The sequence below is a fragment of the Pygoscelis adeliae genome, unplaced genomic scaffold (genome assembly GCF_000699105.1).
Source record: "Pygoscelis adeliae isolate BGI_AS28 unplaced genomic scaffold, ASM69910v1 Scaffold422, whole genome shotgun sequence".
Taxonomy (NCBI): Eukaryota; Metazoa; Chordata; class Aves; order Sphenisciformes; family Spheniscidae; genus Pygoscelis; species Pygoscelis adeliae.
The window spans coordinates 326,486-335,464 of record NW_008824188.1 but is presented as its reverse complement, the minus strand read 5'-3'; positions in this window follow the sequence as shown (position 1 = coordinate 335,464).

The following is an 8,979-nucleotide window of genomic DNA, read 5'->3' as shown; positions in this document are numbered from 1 at the left end:
GCCGTCTCGGGGCCGCAGCCGGCGTGGGGTAGGGAGGAGCGGTACCCGCCTGCTCACCCTCCCCTCCATGCCTATTCGACAGCATGCCGGACCCATTCCCGTTATCGCCAGTCCCCACGGCCGTTGCTTATCCTAGCAGCTAAAATGCATGACGTGGCTCTAAATAACCGCTCTCTGAAAGGCTCCAGGCATGAAATAGCACAGCCTTGCTCCCCAGACCAGCTCTGAACTGTCCTCTCCTTGGCCCCTTGACCTTGCAGAGTGCCAGACCAGCATCACTCCCGCTGACGCCCTGGCATCCATCCCCCGTGTGCACGGGGCGTGGGGAGCTCTCAGCATCCTCCTGAGGAGGAAGGGTCTGGCTGCAGCTTATTCTCTGTCTATCCTATTCTGGGGCGTGGGCTTCGCTCCCCACGGGTCCCCAGGAGACAGTGAGATCTGGGAAAGGCAAGTGCATGTCTGCTCTCCCCAGCTGCCTCGGGGGTGCAGGGTGTCTAGACTTGCCTCCCCTCCCATCGGAGGATTTGTTCACGCCCGCCAGCACGAACTGGCTGCAAACTGGCTGCAAACTGCTGCTGCGGGAGGATGGTGCAGCTGGGAAACTGTCAAGACATCGCAGCCCTGCTGCAAACCCCGCCGCCAGCCCCTCCTGGCAATAGAGATGGGGAGAAGCCATCTGCCCTTTGCCTGGGATGAAGGGCTCTTCCCTGATGCTGTGATGCTGCACTAGCGGGACCGCCTGCTTTTGCTAATGCGGCTGTACTTTAAGGGCTTGACGAAGCCGGTTTGCGCAAGTCCTTGCAAGGTCTGCAAGGGCCAGGCCAGTGCAAGTTTTCGGTTGCTGTGGCTGACTGGCTAAGCTGCAGCAAGGCTGTTGCACGCTGGTACCTGACAGCGTCTGCTCTTTGTTCTGTAGCTTTCAGGTTTTGACTCATTCGTGGGCTGGCCCGATGCTATCAACGCTGTTCTTATCTTCTGCAAAGCAGGCAGGGTCCAGGCAGGTCACCTTCTCATGCACGCTTCCCTCGCCGTAGGCGTTAGGGCTGAATACACGAGATTGAGTGAGCTGGAGGCTGTACCAGGCGGCTCTCAGTCTCCTATCGCAGGAAACTCTTTCCATTTGCCCCCGGTTTGTTTGCAGTATGAGGGGAAGAGAGGGAAAACAAGGGGCAATTCAGCGGCTGGGAGGTGGGACCCAGCTGTTTGAGCAAGGTCTGTAGGCAAGGGGGACGATAACGTCACACCGAGAGAAAATAAAACCATACCTTCGGCGGCTAGCAACGGGTCATTAAGGCTATTGACTGCGGCGACGTGACTTGTTGGGACGTTGTGTGCGATCCAGCTCACAGCTGAGGTTTGGGAATTGGCCACCATCACGGCCGGGCTGTGCTGGGCACCTTGTGTTAGGGTGGACAGACCCTGCGGGGACCTAGCCCGGGCACAGCGGGGCCAGCAGTGATGGTCTCGGTGTGTCTGAGCTGGCAGAGCTCTGCGGTGCAGCACGGGGCTTCATCTCCCTCCCCGCCTGCATCCTGTGCCCTGCTTAAAGCAGACAAAATGGTTGTACTCGATCCCCACTTCTTGCAGACTGAAAATGTCTGGAGGCTGCAACGCAGTGCTGGATGCTCGTGGATTTTAACCCAAGTCCTCAGCATCAGTCACAGCCCCCTGCCCGAGGGTGGCTGGGGTGCAGATGAGTGATCCCCGAAATTAGGGCTGGATGTCTTGCTTTTCCCTTCTCTCCCCATGCTTGCTTTGCACACCAAGCCCGTGGTGAGGTTTGGGTGGGTGCTGGCTGTGTAGCCCCTGTGTGGTATCTGCATTAACTCAGTGAGTCACAAAAAGCAGTATAAATTAATTACCTTCCTGGTTCTTGGCTTTTCTTCGTAGTTAGGGGCAAGAAAATAATGAGGCTTGAATGAAACATTTGGTTTGATCTGGAGGCAACTGTTTTGCTTAGGAGCTCTTTCCGTACCTGTATCTTTTAAAAAAAAAAAGTCAACTTCTAAACACGAAATGTCATTTTGGGGTGGAAAATCCAAGCTTTTCCATTCTGGACACTGAGGCTTCTCTTACAGGTTGCCCCAAGCAACCCAAAGTGCTGAAACCAGCCCAAAGAGAGCTGCGGGAAAGCACTCGGGAGACCCGGACCTGCATTAAAACCCTGCTCTGTGGTGAAGCAGAAAAGGGTTTGGCAAAGCCGAGGAGCTCTTTGTTTCCCATCGATCTGCGGTGGGGCCCCACGCGTGCCGTCCCTGCCGGAGCGAGCCGCCTTGGTGCTCGGTAGGGCTGAAGGTTCAGGGCAGGCGGTGACGTTGGAGCTTGCGAGATGCAGTGGATGTAATTTAAGTATCACGGTTTTACCTCTTCCCCTTGCAGGGTGACACAAGCCGTGGCTTTGCTCTATTTTTAGGTGTAAATCACCAGCTATTTAATTCCTTTCTAGCAAGTTAAATTTTCATCCCCTTCCCTCGAGACTTCCCCATTACATCTGGTACCCGTGCCGGTGCCAGGCGCATGCAGCTCTTTCTCCGTGCCCTTCCCCTGGCTCCTCGCTCCCTGTCTTTGCAGGCAGGTCGATGGATCCGACTCCATTTTACAAGAGAGGCTGCACAGCAGGGCTGAGACATGCTCCCAGCAGCTACAAGACATCCCACGAGGGTTGTGCTGGAGGCCACCAGCAATCAGCAAAGCCTGGTCGATCTTTGGGCAACTGCAGCAGCGGCCGATGGTCGGGCGGGGGAAGAGGGGAATCCAGCGCCTTTTTTGGGAGGAAAGGAGATAAATGGAGAGAAGCTGTGGCCAAAATCTGGGAGCCTGAGATGGGTTTTCCCCCGGGAGCCAGTTGCAAAATGTGGTCTTGGTGGGGTTGGGAGCAGAGCGCAGCCGGATTCCCAGCCGGCCTCGTGCTGCAGGACAGATGTCTCGCAGGGCAGCATCCCTTTGGCACGTCCGGCACGGGTCCCGATGGACCCGAGGGCGAGGAGGGCCTGCGGAGAGGGAGGGAGCGTGGTGCCTTGCCAGCGCAAGGGGTCTGGTTTAGGAAACCCTTGGCTGGTAAAGCCGGAGCTAATGAGATATCAGGTGGCAGGAGAGCTGGCAGCAGGGATTTCTGTTCCTGCAGGGCTTTAACCGTGCCTGGGGCTTAACCCCACATCCTCAACCCTTTACCACCCCAAAATACAGAGCATGAAAGCCAGGTCAGGGTGGTCTCGGTGCTTTGCAGACCCCGGAGCCCATCCCCAGCCCTCCTCCCTGCCCCGCTGTTTCTTCTAAGCGGAGAAAAAAGAAGGGGAGGGGGCTGGGTAATGGCTTTGCAGATGACTAGTCCCCGTGGCTGGTGACACATCAGTGACTTTGTGGCTCATCCAGCAAAGCATCTACATGTCAGGGCTCTCCGTGGTCCCCGTGTCCCACAGGAGCGTGGGAAGGTGTCCGCACCTTCCTGTATCCCTCGCCGCTGGGTCGATGGCTTTGCTGATGACGCAGGGCTGCTGCCCACCCGGACCCTGCCAGCCTGGTGTCCTAAAGGGTTAAAGTGGCCTTTGGAGGGGCCCTGGTGCTGCTGAGACACGTGTGTCTCCTCCAGCCGGTGCTCTCTGCAGTGTCCTTCAGAAGGGCAGCCCTTCTGAGCATGCCTGCTCCCCCTCGCCGCCTCCTTTCCGACCCCGTGCCTTCTCCTGGGGCTTTTCCAGCACCGCAGCACGCTCAGCATCCAAGCCATGCCGCTGCTCTGTCCCACCCTGCAGCGCAGACAAGCACCCATGGGTCCCCAGGGGCTCCAGCGAGCATCACCCGGGGGGCTTCACCACCCCTTCGCCCAGTCTAACCCCTCATCTAACCCCCTTTCAGAAAAAATCATCCGGGGGTGGAATTGCTGTCTAATCCCCAGTAAATAATTGTGTGATTTCTCTCTCGGGGCTGCTGCCTGCCTGCTGGAGCCAGCAGCCGCTGTAATAAACTTCTGAAGCCTGGGAGGATGAGGTGTTTTTGTAACCGTTCTCATTTCTTGTGCCTCCTCTCAGCTAACAGGCATCTTCCTGGAAGCAGCCTGGCTTTCCCACAATGCTCCCATGCGTGGGCGCTTGGGAAGCCGGGGTGAAGCCGCAGGAGCATCCCGCTTAACTGTGAACGTGCCGAGCCCTCCCAGCCACGCCGCGTGCTCCCTTCCCTCCTTCCTCCCCGTTTACCGGGCTCCGACTCAAACGTCGACCAAGCTGAGTGCGTGAAGTGGGTTCTCTTCCCTCCTCCTTCATGTTTCTTTTCCTCCTGTGAAAGGAGGGGACGTTAACCCCAGCCAAATTCAACCTGGAGCTCTAGGAGGATGTGAGGGCTGATGGCAACCCCATCTGCGGGGACTGGCTCGTGGGGACGAGCGTGTGGTGGCTCTGGGAGCCGGGGGGGAACCCCATAGTGCTGCTCCCCAGGGCCGGCACACTGTCTTGTGGTGCAGGCTGCCTCTGGCATCGACATTACATATATATATGTATAAAAATATTCTTAAAAATTTATCTTATTTTTCATTTATCGCCTCTGAACACCAGTATTTCTTAGCGCCATGGGGATTGCTCTTACGGCTCCAACTCCAGCAACGTCCCCGCGGTGGGAGCCGGGGTGGGAGATGTAGATGTCTCCCAGACCTGGCCTGGAGCAGGGCAGTGCGTGAAGGCTTCGCCTCCTTTCTTTCACCGTGAGTGTCCTTTTGAAGTGTTTGATTAAAATGTGATTAAAACGTTCTTTCCGCACCGCTTTGAGAGAGGTCTTTAAAATTAGGGGAGCGCTGCCGGAGCTCTAACTAAGCTTGACCTTGGGTCCCGTGCCATATGGAGCGGAATAAAATATGGCAGGGAGATGGGAAGGAAGAGAAGCCCTTCATGGGTGGGATGGGGATATGCCGTCAGGCAGGGAGGGAGGGGACCTTACAGGTGCTGTAGGACACAGCGCCTGTGGTCCTCGGGGCTTTCTGCTGTGGGATGAGGCTGGGCTGAGCGAAGGGGGATGCTCCCTGCTCCCTTTTGCAGTAGGTTCCTAGCACCGGAGCCGCCTCGAGAGCTGCTGTTGGTTTGGGAGCCGCAAATCATCCTCTTCTGGTCTTGAGAGAGGGTTTCCAAATTGCTGTCAGCAGCTCGGGGCGTGGAGATCGCCTCCACTTGAGCCGCAGTTGAAGAAGCATCGCCTCAGGCAAATGTTCTTGTGGGACCCGGCTCATTTTGAGAGCAGCGCTCCCCCGGGGTGGGGATGCTGGGTTTGGGTTGGGTGCCCAGCACCCTTCCCTCTGTCTCCCTTCCCTCCGTATCCCTTCAGGCTCTTCCTGCCCAGGCTGAGGATGGAAGCAGATCAGATATGGTGGTTTTTGAGTCATTAGGCAGCGAAAGAGCAGACGCTGCTGGATGGAGCTTGTATAATGCCAGGCACAGCATCCGTCCCGTGCACCGGGGCTGCGATAACCTAGATACAGCCGAGGAAGGAAAAAAACCACACGTAGGTCAGAGTCCCTCCCAAACTGTTTGGTCGGGAGTAAATATTTACATGGCACTGCATCCGCCAGCAGCCAGGGCCTTGGGAAAAGCAGCCCGGCTCCCCCTTGGTAGGATGGGGATGAACCTTTAGCAGCTGAAATGGGAGCATTTGCTGGGGTGAGGACCGGCCCTTGCAAAGTCTGGAGACCGAAGGCGGCTCACCGTGCTGGGGCCGCGCTCAGGTGTCTTCGTTCAGCTTCCACAGCCTCCAAAATACAAGCCTGCTTTGTGCACCTAGGGGAAAAATAATCTGCCTTGCTGCACAACCCAACAGACACCGGTGGTTCTTGCCACCGCTGAAGTTAGTGGAGGAAAATTCCTGATGTTGCCCTCGATTGTCTGCACTTTGGTAGAAATGTATGTGTGCCCCTGCACTTGGCACTGGTGAGGCCGCACCTCGAATACTGTGTTCAGTTTTGGGCCCCTCACTACAAGAAGGATGTTGAGATGTTGGAACGTGTCCAGAGAAGGGCAACGAGGCTGGTGAGGGGTCTGGAGAACAAGCCTTATGAGGAGCGGCTGAGGGAGCTGGGGTTGTTTAGCCTGGAGAAAAGGAGGCTGAGGGGAGACCTCATCGCTCTCTACAACTACCTGAAAGGAGGCTGTAGCGAGGTGGGGGTCGGCCTCTTCTCCCAAGTAACAAGCGATAGGACGAGAGGAAATGGCCTCAAGTTGCGCCAGGGGAGGTTTAGATTGGACGTGAGGAAAAATGTCTTTACTGAAAGAGTGGTTAAACATTGGACCAGGCTGCCCAGGGAAGTGGTTGAGTCACCATCCCTGGAGGTATTTAAAAGACGGGTAGATGAGGCGCTTAGGGACATGGTTTAGTGGGCCTGGGGGTGTTGGGTTGACGGTTGGACTCGATGATCTTAAAGGTCTTTTCCAACCTTAATGATTCTAGGATTCTATGAAATGTCCCCGTGCAAATCTGCTGACACCAAAGTGAAAACAACTGCAGAGCAAACTTTTGCAGCATGAGCATCGCCTTGCAGCAGCTTTCCTTGCCCAAAATCTCTTTAATTCGAAGAATGGTGAATTCCCCTTGTCCTTCAAGTGCTTAGACTGCGGTTAAAACTGGAAAGCCAGTCCCCAGCTCCTTTCTGCCCTAACCGGAGGAAGAGCTGACCACCAGCGGAGATCGATCCCCGTGTTCGCCTCGCTGGGCACATGCAAGCCGGGGTGCGTGATGTGAGCAAGGAACTGTTTTAATAAGAGCTATTAACTTCTGGATTTCCTTTTCCTTGTTTGCTCAAGCTCTCGGGTTGATGTTTACTCAACTGTTCTTGCTTTTAATAGTTTCGGTGGTGTTTGATGCTGTTGATAGGGGAACTGCTGCCATGGAGTTTGTTTTCTAAAGGAAGAAACTTGGGTGACTGTGCGTGCCCCGAGCTGGTGATTTGGGGATCGTGGGTCGCTCTCAGGGAAAAGGGGCCTCAGGGGACTTCCCTCCTGGTGGGGTTCAGGCAAACCAGCCGAAACCCAGCGGGTGCTCCTCCATGGGAAAAGCTGCTCCATGTGCTCACCTGCCCGCTCCTGCGCATTCCCTGCTCGTCCTCCGGATGCGGATGTGCCGGAGACCGGCTGCCTCATCCCCTCCGCTCCCGCATCACTTGTTTATTCAGGGTCTGCTGGCAGCGGCGTGCCGGGAGGTGCGGGCGCTGCCTCTCCGTTACTGCTCCTCCTTCCTTAGGGAAGCGCGTCCCGTGCAGCGGGCGCGAGTCATGCGGAGCCCTCCCAGCCAGGGAGACCTCATGGATGCTGGCTCCTGCCCTTCTGCCGCGGCAAAAAGCGCTTGCTGCTTATCAGAGGAAAATGAAGGAGGACTGGGGGGGTCTTGGTGTGCCCCCCTCCCCCCCCTGCTGCCTCCCGGCTCGTCCCGGGTTTGCGCTGGCGGCAGAGGATTTGCAGCACCCGCTGCGGTAGATGAGTCCCAGTTTGCAGCAAGGCCACCGCATCTGGGGACAGGGGGGTGGCAGCAGTAGGTACCCGGGCAGGTGAGGAGCACAGGCAACTGCTCTGCAAATAACCTTTTACCAAAGCAACCGGGAACAGGAGCCTGAGGGTTATTAAGGCTTATTGTTGTTATTATTAATAATAAGGCTATTATCAAGACTTATTCCCCTCATCGCCCAGCATCTTGCCGCAGCCTCCCTCTTCCTCCAGGAGAGAAATTCAGGCGCAGAGCTGGGATCGGGCCGGTTCGCCCCTGCCTGGCATCGCCCCCGCGGCACGAGCATTTCTTCCCGTTCATCACTCCCACCCCGAAGCGGGATGCCGGCCCGGCACTCGGAGCAGGATCCCAGCGGGATCCCAGCAACAGATTGGTACCGATGAGCTTTCGAGTGCTCTAAAAATACTGAGCGGAGAAAGCGGGGAGCGAAAAATGGCTGAGATTCAGTGAAATCAAAGGCATAATTAACATGCAGCCCATGTGAGTGTATTTTTAGGGCCCTACAAAAAGGCTCTAAAACATTGAATTCACATCAGCATGCGAATGTTCCAGTTTAATGGGATCCTGGGGCCTGTGGGGAAGAAGCGAGAGATGCTTAATTGTCAGTGTTTGTGTTTTATTCATGATTGAACGTACTTAGCAAGCGAAAACTGATTTGCTGCAGGCTTCTCGCTGCTTGTGTGGCTTTAAACCTTATTCTGGCCAGGGCTGGCGTATGCTGAGACGGGCAGTTGCCCGGTGTGCTGGAAGGGCCAGTTGTTCCCGGTGTTTGCATGAGCTGTGCCTGGAAAAGGGATTATCGCCTCTCCTCCCATGGGGAGTTCCCTGCCAGGGCTGCCTTGGGGTGCTCAGCGCTTGCGTGGGCTCTGGGGGGGGGGGATCGGAGACAGAAGAAAAATCCCCTGGGGGTAAATCAGGAACCGCACCCAGCCCAGGAGGTCCCTGAGTGCGGGTGGCCGGACACTGGGAGAGCACCGGGAGAAAGCTAGGATGCTTCCCGTCTCCTCCTGCCTTCCCCTCGTGCCCGAACCCGAGGGCCACGGGGCGGTTTGCTCAGAGATCGGTGCTGCTGCGGCAAAGCCAAGGTAGAAACCAGACTCCTTCCCCCATCGCTCCGGCACCCGAGACCCACCGGAGCCACCCAGGCGCTGCCGAAACAGTGCAGCCAGACTCGCACGGAGCCTTGGATGTGATGAATCCTCCGGCCTCTGTGGTGCCCGGCTCGCCCACGCCGTCGGCAGTGCCCACAGCTCAGGTAGCAATTCAAGGTCTAATTCTGCCCTCGGGGACCTGCATGTGGCTGTGGCCGTGGCAGGTAGCTGACTCACTGCCCGTCCTTAGGGAGGGATTGCGGAAGCGACTGCCTTTCCCATCGGAGCCGGATTCATGCGGCACCTTCCCCGCTCGGCTGCACAGGTGGAGGAGGGATGAGCCGGCACCGCGGCGCAGATGTGGTCCCTGCAGGCTCGGCGGGGGGGGGATGGACGGGGGCCTCATCGCGGCGCAGAG